The sequence below is a fragment of the Canis lupus genome, chromosome 15 (assembly GCF_003254725.2).
Source record: "Canis lupus dingo isolate Sandy chromosome 15, ASM325472v2, whole genome shotgun sequence".
NCBI lineage: Eukaryota > Metazoa > Chordata > Mammalia > Carnivora > Canidae > Canis > Canis lupus.
This window is the reverse complement of record NC_064257.1, coordinates 37,187,113-37,199,300: the sequence shown is the minus strand read 5'-3', so window position 1 is coordinate 37,199,300 and position 12,188 is coordinate 37,187,113. Positions and strand designations below refer to the sequence as shown.

General features: G+C 34.6%; 1 long non-coding RNA gene across 20 annotated transcripts in view; it reads right to left on the bottom strand.

The window, feature by feature from the left end:
• Positions 1–12,188, bottom strand: part of LOC112654405 (uncharacterized) — a 231,175-nt gene that overhangs the window by 145,940 nt on the left and 73,047 nt on the right. For 19 of the 20 annotated variants that reach the window (XR_004805121.2, XR_003133009.3, XR_004805119.2 and 16 more), the window contains 2 exons: positions 11,606–11,813; positions 9,356–9,560 (listed from right to left, as the gene is read on the bottom strand). This is a non-coding gene — a long non-coding RNA (uncharacterized LOC112654405). The remainder of the gene's footprint in view (positions 1–9,355; positions 9,561–11,605; positions 11,814–12,188) is intronic. The other variant, XR_003133008.3, reaches the window with a different exon arrangement.

The following is a 12,188-nucleotide window of genomic DNA, read 5'->3' as shown; positions in this document are numbered from 1 at the left end:
GTATCTCATAACTTAGATTGCTGAGTTATGAATGGGGTTAATGACCATGAGTTTTACTTACTGATCCCCACAGTTCACTAGAGACCTCGCAAGAGTGCTCCTACTGTGTGCATACCACTTCTCCTGTGGTAGAGCTACATGAAGGTGCAGGAGAAGGTTTAACAAAGAAGCAAAAGATATCCCTCAGGAAGTCTACAATCTACCCTTTTGAAAAGAAACCAGCAAACACGAAGCAGCCAAAGAGTCAAATTAATCTTAAAATACATTAGCAATACTTAGAAGTAATAAAACCAAATCAAAATTTCTTCAAAGGATTAAGTCTCTCAGCCTTTAACTCAGTCTGACCTGCTTCCCCCACATGCCAATTAGAGTTCAAAGAAAAGATTCATACACTTCATTTACAGATCTATTGAACCCTGGGCACAAGTGATAAATCCTTAATAAGTCAGAAAGATAGCTATATTTATTCTTAAAATTAACTAATTTGCACACAGAGGTTAAGTGATTTGCCTAAAGACAATTCACTGGAATGTCTGATAAAACTCCATAACTAATTCCATTTCACATTTTACATCGCTGACCTGTTTTCTTATTTTAAGGTAACTGTGTAGAAATGCTAACATGTGTCAGCAAGATTATAGAAAAGATTCTGACACCAAACAAGTTCACCTCTTCACAAAGAGACAAACAACAAACAAAAATTTTTACTAAAACATCTAGGGAATCTCATGAAGAGCAAAGAGTGCCCCAAACATCACTTGGAATAGAAGACATGACTGAACTTTGCAGGGAGAACTTTCCTTCTTTTCTCTGTGCTCTAAAAGCAGACATACATTTATTTAGCAGTCGCTTTCATGAACACAGCAGCAAAAAGTAAATATACCTAATGACCAAACTGGTTGGCAGACTCTAGTGTCTACACTCAACTCTTCATTTAGGTGATTTTTATGAATGTATTTAAACACACACACATGTTTTGGTTTTTTAACAATGAACTCCCTGAGACTATCCACAGAACATGTGGCAAGCTACTTTTAGCTACTGGGAAATAAAATGCTTCAAGTTTTCAAAAATAAAAATATTTCAAGAATAAAGGAATTTGGCAATAAGCATTTTTGAAGAGACTAATGCTAGAATGATCATCGAAGGTGAGAAAATTCTGAAGGTGATTATTCAAAGCATACTATTAAATAACCATAATTTTATTACACATAAATTTTATTTTAAAAATGCTGGGATTAGCGTCACTGATTAGACAGCAAATACCAATCATATGCTACAACTGGTGTTGATACAGAAAATGGAAGACCAACGGTCCAAGCAGGACTTATGTTCGGTTTTTCTACTTTGATTTAAGCTATTTCAAGGACTCCATGGTTTCCTGGGTCAGTTCATGGTATTTTAGCGTTTTTGTAGCCAAAATAATGAGAACAGAATCATTTCGACAAATTCCTTATGTTTAGTATTAGATTCCATTGTAATTTTGCTGGATCTAAACCTATCTTTGAGAACCCAAATGACACAAAACTTTGGGGATAGAAATTAGCATAATTGAAATAATTCAATTTTTGGTAATTATAATTCTCACTTAAACCTAAATTAAATATGCCAAACTATAATTACGTTCAAATTTGCATCATGAAAATTATCCCCATTTTGCTCATGGCATCTTAAAATATCTAATAAGGGATCTTAAACTCTTAAGTTTGAGTCAAGAGGCCTTATTTTCACAGCCTTTGGGAAGAGACTTATTATGTATTAAGCACAGTTATACAGCCTCTTGGGAATGGGAGGATGGGTCTATTATTCTTTGTGATATGATGTGCAGGATTTGTACTATAATCTTTGGGTACCTCTAAGTTAAATTGCCATTAATGAGCACTGAGTGCCACAGCAGACAGTAAAAGATTAATGCTTTCATTGGAGAGAAACTTTAAGCAAAGCAGGTCATGCTTTAGGACACTGGTAATGGGAATCAAAGACACAGTAACAGCTGTAATACTTTAAAACTGGGCACTTCAAAATAAGTATGGCTTTGCTACCCATCTTTAGGTGACTGAAGATGAGCGACAACATCAAGGCAACGAGAACTTACTTTTTAGTGCTGCAAACAGCTCATTGATTCCTAAGAATCCCATGATCAAATTATTATTATTAGTTATTTGGGATGTAAAAAAAAAAATCCCTAAAATACTACTCACTGGAAGCTAACTAACCTTTCTACTACTGGACTTCATTAAATTAACCAGTTGATGTGGTTAAATTTGCAAGGTGGTTTATTTATCTTCATCTTTGGGACAGTGGGTGGATGTAATCTGGGAATATATTGGCCAAGAAATAGATGAGTCTGGATGTGCAGGGCTGGCACACTGTCAAAGCACACGATGAGTTTCTTACAAAAAAAAACATATGAATATATCACCAGTTGAGTAAAATATTCACATTAATACAGGAATAAGGCAGAAGAACCCTGGCTGACATCCCATCTGTTCTTACGAATTAAATTTAGAAATCATATGTAATATAGACATTTCTGTCTGAATATCATAAAACCCTGACACATCTAGGCTTTCATTAGAAAGCTCCACGATGTGACTTGAATAACAATCTGTCTTAGCTAATTAGTATTTTCAGTTTAGCATATTCACTTCCAGACATATTGCTGTTTGCACATGGTAATTTAGGTAAACAGATACCATCCACAGCTGCATCAATTAACACTGCTAATCAAAACTGAATTCAGGTAATTAGGCACATTTATGCAAAAAATGTGTAATTTTGGAGAAAAGCTAGATTCTTCAGTAATATGTCAATAAGTAAAAAAATCTCCTTTTGCTTATGAAGATGAAGAATGAGGGGAAAGAAATCATCATTAATATATACATCATGCAGACAGAGTAAAAATCCCTAAATTAAATCTCAAACTTTAATCGGTCTGTATTTTCAGAAATTGGATATTTTTCATAAATGTTTCTCTCAATGTTTCCACATAGTGAAGTTGATTCACATCTGCCTAAGGATTTAATCATCATTAAGCAGGACTCAAATGGTTAATGAATTCTCAAGTATTTATATATTTAGAAGAGATGTTGGTCAAACTTGCTCTTCCATCTTGCTTAGTCTTTCTTAGGGAAACATGCTCTCAGTAGATCTCCTTTTCTTACACACTTTACTGTTCTCTGCTACAAAGGACTTTCATTTGCCATTAAAATCACAATAGAAATTTCTAATTTTCCTGCAAATACTCTCCCATCTCTCCCCTATTCTACACAATGCCCTCTAGTTGCCAGTTGCCTTTTCATTCATTTTCAAAACGAATATTGCGAATCATTTTCTTGTTTTCCTAAAAAAAGAAACCTATCTGGTAATTTTGATTAGATATTCTAGTCAGTTCAGAAAAACTAGTTTAGCTGTTGATAAGTTATCAGTAACCAGTAACTAAAAATGCAGGGTGGGAGGAAATTAGGCTTAGAGTTAAAGCTAAAGAAAAGGAAACAATTGGGTCATTTTCAAAAGCATTCTACAGTAGGTATGGGAATCTATCTATCATCTCAATTTCTCCTTTCTCTTTTCTGACTTTGAAACTTAGATTTATTTCTTAGTGCAAACCCCAGGACTTTATAATGAAATATTGAGTTCAGTGTCCCTAATTTTATTTTAATGGTAATAGTCACAATTCAGTTTAACAAACATTTCCTTGATACCTTCCATGTTTCAGGCACTCTCCTAGGCCCTTGTGGACAGATACAGGATGGCTTTAGATTCACAGACCAAAAGAATCAACTTTTTAAAAGTGGACCAAGACTCCAACTGAAAATTGATCTGTCAATTCCAAACTTTTGGAACTTCTTATCCTAATTTTGCAAAGGTTTACTTTTTGTCTAACCCCTACTAATTCTTTTGTTCTCATAATAGATCAGGAAATGAGAACCAAAATTGTTTTTGCCAAATAGCATGTTATCTTTCTCTCATATTGCAGTAACTTCATATAACCTGTATTTTTGTGTATATATATTTATCAACAAGATTTTTCCCACATATTTCCTTAAACTCATTTGGCATAAGCAACTGGATAATTCCCAATGGAATAGAAATATAACAGACCCCTGTGCTTATATCCAGTTTCAAGAGCAGGCATCATCAAACATGGTGGCACATTTATCAATGGTTGTTAAACTGCTCAACCAATGAAAATGTGTGAGACAAGTCAGGGATACCTCTGACTTTGACTCAAACAGAATTATTTATGAATTTCAAATGAAAGATATGCTAAATACTTACATTTTTAAAGATTAAAAAAAAAAAGCCTAATGGCTGACTTCCAATGAACTAAATAATATTTGGGGAGGGCAATTTTTAGTGTCTCTGAAATAAGTGAAGTTCATTGCATGGATGTGCCAGTGAATAATCTGTCATTCTAAAGCACTTTTGTTCCTTAGGAGTGAATCAAGGGAGAGCCAATTCTTCCCTTGTATGTAGTTCCTGCAATTTAGTAAATTCCTTTGTGTGAGGAAAGAGTTTATATTAATCTAAAACCCCTGTGCTCACAGGCACCCAAAATTTTAGCAACGTGGAAAACAGATATGGCAACACTAGCTCTGATGAAGAAGGCCTTGAAATATGGCACCAGCTCCCAACCCAGTCAAATCACTCTCCACCCTCAGTCTCAGTTTCTGGTTCATAAAACATGGCTCATGGACCCACCTCACTGTGTTGTAGGGAATACCTGGTACATAGAAGGTGCCCAAATCATTCTTGTCAAAACCCAATGCAGATTAGTCAGTTATAGGTCCAGAAATACTAATGCTAAACTCAGATTAGTCAAAGTTATTTCATCAAGCAGTTCTCCATATTCCACAGTAATATGTAGAGGTGGTGCTAATATAAGTAGCATGGAATACATCAATAGGCCACATGCCACTTCATTAGGTTGCCTTCCAATTCACCTGAAAACTAATTCTATGGAGCTTTCACAATTACCTGGAAAGTTAGCATCAGGGCATTTATTGTGTTTAGAGTATCTTTATTATTTTGTCAAACAAATTCCTAGAAAAAAATTCACTTGACCAATATTAACCAAATACTTTTATTCTAGAAGTACTGTCTGTTGAGGAGAGTAACATTTTGAAAAATTCAGACAACTTCTTGACCATTAGTGATTTTAAAAACCTTGAAAATCCTTGCATTTGCCACTTATCTCTGTTTGGCACCACAAAATGGCTCATAGTACATCTAGTCTTAATTTTTGTGGAATTAAATTGTTGATTCACAAACCACACAATATGCAATGAATAAAATGACACCACTGGTCACTCTCTGACCAGTCTATTTTTTTAAACGCAAGGACTCTCACTAAAATATGTGGCCCAAGAAAATACCAAATGGATTAATTTTGCTTGTTAATGGTAAAGAATGTTATTCCAGCCATAAGAGAAAATGTCAGGTCTGGGACTGGGTGGATTAGAGGGGAACAGATTGCCAGAGACAAAGGCAACAAAGAAATAAAAATGTCTTCTAAATACACTGAAGCAAAACAAATGATTGGATTTGGGATTTAACAAAATCTAATCTTATTTGCCTCTGCTCTTTCAGCACGTCTTTTCTCTATGCTAAGACAATATGAATCTCACCCTCTCAAGCCATGATTTTCTTTTATGGGAGAGATTGCTGGTAACTAATGGCATTGCATAGAAGATATTATCAGTAGGTTGGCATATTCGTTTTTTTATGCTTAGAGGATGTTGTATTTACAATAAATTTTAATGCTCCCGATTATTTTCATTCAGCTCTGGTAAGAGGTAAAATGAGAATAATCAAATTAGAGGAGATTATTGAATTACAGCTGAAGAATGAATAGTGCTTATTTTAGAGATTTAGTTTAGCAGTAGTGTTTGGGTTTTTTTTTTTTTTTTTCTTTCTTTCTTTTTGGCGAAGTGTCTCTAACAAGAAAACAAGTATTATCATGGAACAACTGGATTTTTTTTTTAAGTTGGACATTTAATGTACCTAAACTAAAGCTGATAATCTACACTTTATCAGGCAAGGTACAGGACAACATATTTGTTTACAGCTTATGGTTGAATACTAGCCCCATGATTAAGAATTAGGAAATTATCTTTATAGCAGACAGATCTTAGTCAAACAGATTATTAATCTATGCTGCAAGGTATCATCCAGCTCTTTAGAGGATGCCAGAGTCACTTTGCCAGCTGAATTCTCTCTCACTCTATCACAGGATTTTCATCTTTGACTTCCTCATAGGCCTGGAGTAGAAGCCTATCTTTCAGAAAAAAATTGTTAAAAAAGGTACATGAAAAGCTTGTGCAAAAATAAACCAAAGCACCTCAGGCTTCTTAATTTTTACACTATAATATTTGGGACTTTTGTACCTTGACATGTTCAGAGTAAATGCTTTGATGAAAAGAGAGAGAAGTAAATTACATATAGAATGAAGAGAACTCATATTATCATTTTAATAATCCACAGACACATAAAAGGAAGATGTGTTCATTATGTGATGGGACTTAAAAAAGACCACCGACCTTGTAATAAAAAAATTTAACACGATATGAAAAAATGGAAACAGTTTTTTGAAGTGATGTGAATATGCAACTTTTCACAAGGGCATCTTGAAAAATTTAACAAAGAAAAATAAAACCCAACCATTATGTGACTTTGTAAATAACGAGAGCTTGCTCCTCTTATAATATTTTTGGACTTCATATAAGATGCTGAATATATTTATAGACTCTCAGAGATTACAGGCAATGAAATTCTAAATGTTGGAAATAATCAACTTTTACAAACAGCTTCATAAGCAACCGTACCACAAAGCCCCCATTTTCAGGAGACATCATACAGATTTAACACGGATATAATATGCAGTTTAGGTGGCTGCCAGTGGATTAGAATAAAGATGTCACTGTTATTTATTTCTAACCTCTTCAGGATATTTCTAGATTGGTTTTTCTATTGAGAGCACGCATTTTCAGTGTGTGGAGATTGCCTTCAGGCTCCCTGCTTTTTGCGAGGTGGTGGTTTTGATGTTTTGATGGGGGGAGGAATGCCTGAGACTCTTCCACGTGCTCCCAATTATCTACACATTATCCCATGTTTCCTGCCACTGGGATGCTCTCTCCAGAGCTATGATCTTTCCAAAGCATCATCCCATTCAGATGTGCAAAAATGAAAATTAAAATAGGAGGGTTTTTTATTATTATTATTTGAATGACATACGACCTGCTTAATGTTTGCATTTAAATTGGCCAGAATAATTCAGCTCTGGCTTTTAATTTCAGAAGGGTTAATCACCCTAACAAAGGTCAATCAAACTTTAATCTTCAATAAAATTGCTACAGCCCCAATCACCTGCAGGACATTTATTATATTCCTATTTCCATGCGAAAGAATGCACTGCTTTCATTATGCATCACTAATCTTCTAACTCTTTACATTAGCACATTTTACCAAAAATATTAATTCCTTTGAAACTCTGACAAGAGTTCATTTCTACACATCTCAGGAGATAATCCTGTTTAAAAGAACGGGTGCATCAGCTGTGAACCACTTTCCTGGCTCTTTCTAATCCTCATAGACCTTCGCTGCTCCAACTGAGTTCTTACAATAGGAAATCTCAATGACACAAAATGTTATGGAGGTTTAGGTTAAAACAACATTATATCATTTTAGGAACTTAATCCCCCCTATTGTCTGTGATTATGCCATTCATCTCCTTGTTTCTATCCATAATGTTTACGGTGTTCAAAAGTTATTGATTTGGAGGAAGCAAATGTTAACCATATTTGAATAGCAGCAGAAAGACTTAAATTCATTAATTTGTTCACTCGATAAATATATATTGAGTGCCTATTATGTACCACTTACCAGGAGGGGAGAAATGCAAAGTCAAATGAAAAAAAAAAGAGAGTCTCTCTCATGAGAATAACACTCTCTTCTGAAAATAACATCCAGAATATAACAAAATAATATCTTAAGCCTTCACATTCAGCTTTTCTTATCAATGTCATTAAATTTTAGGGAAGATTGGAAATGTGTTGAGTCAAATTTTAACCAAAATTTCAACAGACAGTATTTTTCTATTATTTGGACACTTAAAGGGTTTAAAATTCACGATCCCATAAATGGCCCATTTTTAAAATTTGAGAACATGAAATTTGATTCTTATATTTATGAATATATTCAGAGTATCTAGTCTCCCATGAGTAGGAATAAAGCCATGAGAAAGTTTAAATAGGCATTAAAAATATGCATTGTTATGTATTACCTTGTTTCCAAATATTATTTCATTATGTTTAAAAACTGCTATTAACACACACAACGAATGGCATGGGTAAAAATAAATAAATAAATAAAACATTGCTTTATTTATGCCATGATATAGTGATCTGCATGACCGCAGAGGGAAAGTAAAAAACCTCAGTGTAAGTCCCAATTATACTGCAAATCAATTGCTTTGGTATTCCAGCAGTGGTGTGACACAGCATAAACAGCCCAAACTCTACCTTCTGCATATTTTTTTTTGAGAAACCTTCCTCTCTATGTCTTTGTACTCAGAGGAAGCACACAGGCATATATATATACACAGAGGCACATGCTCCTCCTCATCAATATTCAAGTTCATTAATTAGCAATATGTGATGGCTGTAATTTGGGAAACTCCCCAGAGCCTGAATATTCAATCAAGCAAAGCAAATCACAGTGAAAAGAAAATACAGGTATGACAGTCAATGGCCAGACTGGCATTGAGGAATAGCACATAATTTTAAGACATGCTAGTCTTTCTAAATGTTAAAAAAAAAAAAAAAAACCCAATTACTTTGACGAAAGTCAAGACCCCAGCCTTCCTTCCCCCTGCTTTGAGCATTTCTTAAAACTGAAATAGAACCTCTACATCTTCTATAGCTATACATGCTTTTTTCACTCCCATAACGAGGTTGACACAATAGAATAAAGTAGAGAAATGGCTTTTATTGTTGAGAGAAATAAATCCAATGTTACACGATATAAAATGTTCAATTGATATTTGTTAACAGTTATTCTGAAAACTGATGAAGATTAGATACAATGACAGTCAAAACATTGCTTTATATTTCTATTCTGTATCAAAAGCCATTTTATTATATTTCTGAATTTCCAGATTTGGAAAAAAAAACAAACAAAGCTTTCAGAGAATATGCTGTAAATGCTCAAGATGCATATGGATCTTTTTAGGAATCATTTTCATCACAAAAGAAAAAATAAAAACGAACCCACAAGCCACCGAACAAAAACCTTAATAAGAAAGCTCAGGTGTGGAATTATGAAAACAAAACAAAACAACCCACAACAAACATACCTTTGGCTGAACAAGTTCACAATTTCTTGTCTTGCTTATACAGCTTTGCCATTCCACCTTGAGCAAAAGTCAACTCCGTGTCCCTTGTGATCTTTGTGACAATGCCATCATATCACTGGCAAATTTTTCGATTAAACTTTGCAGATGTAGTAGCAACTTTGTTAATTATGATATTAGCCAGCTGGCGGGTACAATCAGTCAACCGCTGTAAGAAAGCCAGACAAAGAGACATCTAATCATTGCAACCAGAGCAGATAAATTTTGTTCCTTTCTCATACGTGTCACAGATTCTATCCCTTCTGACCCTCTCCTCAGCCATCGACTGTCAAATTTAGATTCTGCGAGCTCCCAGCTTCCCTTTATCCCTGCCTTAGATCTGAAACTCCTGGTTATCAGGAAGACACGCGTCACCAGCTGTCTCCGAGCAGGAAAGCAATCAGGTGAATACTACTTATTATCTTGCATTGCTTTCTGAGGAGTGACAAGATTGATTTGGGACCTAGAATACATTCAGATCTCAGACATGTAGTTCCTAGGGTTTTGAGTTCAAACAGTAGGGTATGTGTAAAGTTGCAACAGAGAGTAGTACTTCAACCCCAGTGTTAAGGATATGGGATATTAGAAATTGAAAGAGAATGAAAAAAAATCTATCAGAATTCTTTTTTCAGATGCCTTTGTATTTTCTTTTCCACATCAAGGTTACCTTGGTAATAATGTCTATGGACAGACTGCCACCCAGCAGAGCCAGCTTCATGCCTCAGTAACTTTAAGTCGACCCACAGAAACAGGATTCTGACATTATGAAGTTGTCTCCACCCATCTCCTTTTCATCAAGAAGAGTACTCTATAAATTCCCATTCCTGGAACTTATCCTCACATAGAAGTTGATATCAAATGTATAGAGAATAACGTGACAAACTGATTTGGGCATGGCAGCCAAGAGTAACTTATACCACTTTAGACAAAGAGACAGATGTCTTTACATCCTAATATAAATTTTTCCTTCAAAAAAATCAGTCTACTCAAACCATATAGAACTGTGATTGGTAGATATACACACATATACGTTCATGAATTTACTGAAATTGAAACGCATATTGGTAACACACATACTAACATTCCCATAAAATGACATTATAATATCTTTTTAAAGTGAAACATTCAGTTGGCCAGTGAAGAGTTTGATCTGCATGGTTAGCCATTAAACCAATGTAATATTTACTAAACGATTATTTTTCCCCAATGAAATGTTTCAACATCAGTGAAGTAATAACACTTATGCTGCAGACTTTTAAAAAGAATAATATATAACATGATGACAAAATTATATTCATCAACAAATTAGTAGGTCTTTCGGGGATGGAAGAATTTAGTGAAAAGTTAAAATGCAATTTGAATTACATTTTAAATAGGAATCCTATATATTTGGCTTCCAAAAGGGACCAAACAGTTCTCTACCTGTGAAAATTGCAGGTACAGTACACTATTTTAATAAATCATGGTATGTATCCTAAATTTACATTTTATTTTCACATGAGGATGTTCCTGTAATGGAAGGTCCAAAGTCCCTGCACTTGGTTTATTTAGCATGAAGTGCTGAAAAGATAAATGTATTTAGATGCAATCTAAGCTATATACAACAGGGATAAGATGATGTAGGGATCCCCAAAACTACAGAGCAAGATACTTTCATTCCAGGAAGATAAAAGGGTTCCTTAAATCCTATCAACAGAGATGAGAGGGGAAACATATGCTTCCAGAAATTCTCAGACATTTTATCTATGTATATGTCTTTCTGAAAATAAAATATTCTCTATCCTTGGTGTCTGGGGCTGCGTTTAAGAAATATGTCAGGATCCATGAAAGCAAAAGAACAAAGGACTCAAAAATGTTAGAGGTTGAGGGTGTCGTGTGGCATAGTCTCAAGGACAACAACAACAACAAAAATCTTAGACCTGACTTTTAGTGATACTCTGTTAGGAAAGGATCTGGGCTGTCACCTTCATCATTACAGACTTGGTGACCACCATGTGGCCTGGCACGTGGTAGCTTCTCAAGAAGTGCACACTGATGGAGAATGAATACTTTTTTTGCACACATCAGCCTCCCCAAGGCCCAATTTACCCATTTTAAACTTAATGCCAAAAAAAAAAAAAATCACTCTTTAGGCCTCATGTTGGTCACTATATATCAATTATCATATATTCATTCAAAATTGTATCTTTAAAATAACAAAAAAACAATTCAGACCTGCAAAGAGTTCGAGATATAATTTTTCTTAAGATTCCAAAATAAATGTTTCAATGTTGTTCACTATTTGCTCCTGTGAAAACAAGTCTAACTCAGAAAGTTCCAATGAGTCAAAAGCTTTTTATTCTTTGACTGAAAGACTTTTTCCCAGGAAATTCAAAGAAGATAAAATATACCACTTATGTAGAGTTTTTCATCGCCGTTGTATCTGTAAGAGAAAATGAAAACAATCTAATATTCCCAAAGAGGAAAATTATTAAATAAATTACAGCAATTACTTGTAGGCAGTCATTACATGAGAATGGGGATGGCTGAGAAAATTAACTTCTTATGACTATAGTGAATGAAAAAAGCAGAATAGGGATTGTTTATATACTGATAACTGAGTACATCTGGACAGAGACTGGAAGGAAAAATGCCCAAAGAGGAAATATGTTCTATGGGACTAGAAAGTGTTCTCTTCTTGCATAGCCGCTTGCTTTGACAGCATTAAAGTTGTTAATCTCAAAAAGTCTGAAAAAGAGCCCCCATCTGTAAAATGGGAACAACAAGAATAATAGCCTCCTGATAGAGCTTTGGTATT